Here is a 3,021-nt window from a genome sequence, read left to right as displayed (position 1 = left end):
AAAGGTGGAGGGTCAGAGAAAAAGAGGAAGACCCCCAACGAGATGGATCAGCCAGGTGGCATCATTGATGGACTCAAGTGTGGCAGCGGTAGTGGTGTTGGCCCAGGATCGGACATTGTTTCGTTCTGCTGTGCATGGGGTCGCTATGAGTCGGTTCTGACTCGAGGGCACCTGACAACAACAACAACATCACCATAGCTATTTTGTCTATCATCTTCCTTATTTATTGTCAAATTTTCATATGCATGTGAGGCTACGGGAAATATCATGGCTTGTGTCAGGTGTGCCTTAGTCCTCAAACTGACATCTTTGCTCTTAAACACTTTAAAGAGGTCAGTTCAGCAGATTTGCCTTCGTCTGTTTTCATGACTACTGCTTCCATGAGTATTGATGATTGATCTGAGCAAAATGAAGTCTTTCACAACTTGAATCTTTTCTCCAATAAAAACTTGATGTTATTTATTTGTCCAGTGGTGAGAATTTTGTATTGAAGTTTTTTGTTTTGTTTTGTCATCAATATAGCGGTATTTTACCCAGGGAATCCTTTAATGTTGGAATCTGAGGATTGGAATATTTCTTCAGATCTCCTAGCTTGAGAAATTCTGAGTATGTTCTTTTCTTTTGGTTTTCTAAATTCAGATCTTTTCATATTTCATTTAAATTTTTCAATTTGTCTTCTTGTGCTGCCATTTGAAAGTTTCTATTCAGCTCTTTTACTTCCTCATTTCTTACATTTGCTTTAGCATCTCTGCATTCAAGAACACGTTTCCGAGTCTCTTCCAACAACCATTTTGTTCTTTTATTTCTTTCCTGTCTTTTAAATGACTTTTGCCTTCTTCTTGTATGATGTTCTTGATGTCATCCCACAACTCTTATGGTTTTCAGTCATTAGTTTCTAATGCATTAAATCTTTTCTTGAGATGGTATCTAAATTGAGGTGGGATATACTCAAGGTCAATTTTTGACTCTAATGGTATTGTTTTAATTTTCTTCAGCTTCAGCTTGAACTTGCTTATGAGCAATTGCTGGTCTAGTCCACAGTCCACCCCTGGCTTTGTTTTGGCTGATGATATTGAGTTTCTCCATCATCTAGTCCCAAAAATATAGTAAGTTTCATTCCTGTATTTCAAGTGGTACATCCAAGTGTACAGTCATCTTTTATGTTGTTTAAAATGATATTAAAATGATATTAAGTCCTTGGTCTTGAAAAATTCTATCATGTGATCTTCAGAATCATTTCTATCACCATGGCCATATTTTCCAACTATCTACCCTTCCTCTTTGTTTCCAATCACCAGAAATTATCAATGCATCCTGTTTGCATCTTTGATCCGTTTGAGGCTGAATAACTTGGTAGAATTCTTCAATGTCATTATCACAGGCTTTAGTGGTTGGTGAGTAAATTTGAATAATAGTGGTATTAACTGTTTTTTCTTATAGGCGTTTTGACATTATCGTATAACAAGACAGACTCTGCTTCAAGATAGGTCTTGAAATGCTCTTTTTGATGATGAATATGATGCCATTTGTCTTCAAGTTGTCCTTCCAGGCATAGTAAAACATATTACCTGAGTCATAATGGCCAATATCCGTTCATTTCAGGTCACTAATACCTAGGATACTGTTGTTTATATGTTCCTTTTAATTTTTAACAACTTTAGATTTTCCCAGAGTAATACTTCGTACATTGCAACTTCAGATTATAGATGTTTGTATCTATGTTTTCTCATTTTGAGTTTTAACTCACCAGTAAATTAAAGTCCTGATAGCTGTCTAGAACATTTGAGGCTTTACTAACCTCAGCTTCTCTGATTAAGTAGTTTTCATCTGAGGTTCCCCCAAGTAGTAAATAACAATTTCTTCTAGAGATACCAGGTGTTCCCCTGGTATACTTTTTTTTTTGGTAGAGAAAACAGGCATTAACTTGCTTTCTTCCTGAAGACACTGACCTTCAAATATTTAAGGTCACACCACCAACAGACCTTGTCTATTTCAGATGAGTTCAGGAAAAAACTCAGGTGATTTCTTTACAAAATGATGTTAACAACAATCACTCACGGAAACTTTCTAGAGTGATAACTGATTGATGATCAATGGATAGTTATCTCAAGTATGGGAGACATCCAATTAGAAAAGTTGGCTCTAAATCTGTTCCTGACTTATAGCTTAAGTGATCCATCATACTCCCTCTGTCCTGGTAAACATTCAAGTCAGTTGCAACTCACTTTCCAGAGTTGTTATGGATGATAGACTTGCCTTATATCTCCTTCGTATGGTCAAGATGGGGTCTCTACTATCACTAATATAGCCTGATGTACCTTGATTAATGCCTTAAGTCAAGTGGACAGGTCAATATAGAAATGTAAGGAGAATAGCACCTGGTTTTCTTATGGAAATACTGATGGATCCTGGTATTGCTCATCTGCCTATATGTGGGAACTTGGGAAATGTGGTTGAAGTTAACACTGAAGTTTTAACTTGATTCATACCTTGCTACTTGGAACTCTGCTGGTTGTTGTTGTAAAGTGCCTTCAAGTTGTTTCCTACTCATAGCGACCCTGTGTAGAATTTCTAAGGAGTGGCTGGTGAGTTTGAACTGCCAACCTTGTGGTTTGAACTTTGTGGTTCAAACTAACCTTGCAGTCAAGTGCTTATCTTAGTGTCACACCAGGACTCCAAAAATTGAATGGTTCCAGCTCTATTGGTCATAATGATCAGAGTGAGTGACTAAAGTAGTAACATTTATTGTTAAGTACTGACAAGTCAGTTCCACTCATTATTATTTGGGTGTCCTAGTTCGGTGCTGGAGGAAAAGTACTGGACTGCTAACTTCAAGGTTGTTAGTTTAAACCCACAAGTTCACTATGTGTCAGAATTGACTCAACAGCACTTAACAATAATAACCCACCCTGTATACGGTTTTTGAGGAATAGCTGCTGGGTTTGAACCACTGACAGTTAGCAGGCCCGTACTTATCTTATAGTACCACACCAGAACTCCATATATAGTAGCATACTCATG

This window comes from Chrysochloris asiatica, unplaced genomic scaffold (genome assembly GCF_000296735.1).
Source record: "Chrysochloris asiatica unplaced genomic scaffold, ChrAsi1.0 scaffold00066, whole genome shotgun sequence".
In the NCBI taxonomy this organism is placed as follows: Eukaryota; Metazoa; Chordata; class Mammalia; order Afrosoricida; family Chrysochloridae; genus Chrysochloris; species Chrysochloris asiatica.
This window is presented reverse-complemented; position numbering follows the sequence as displayed.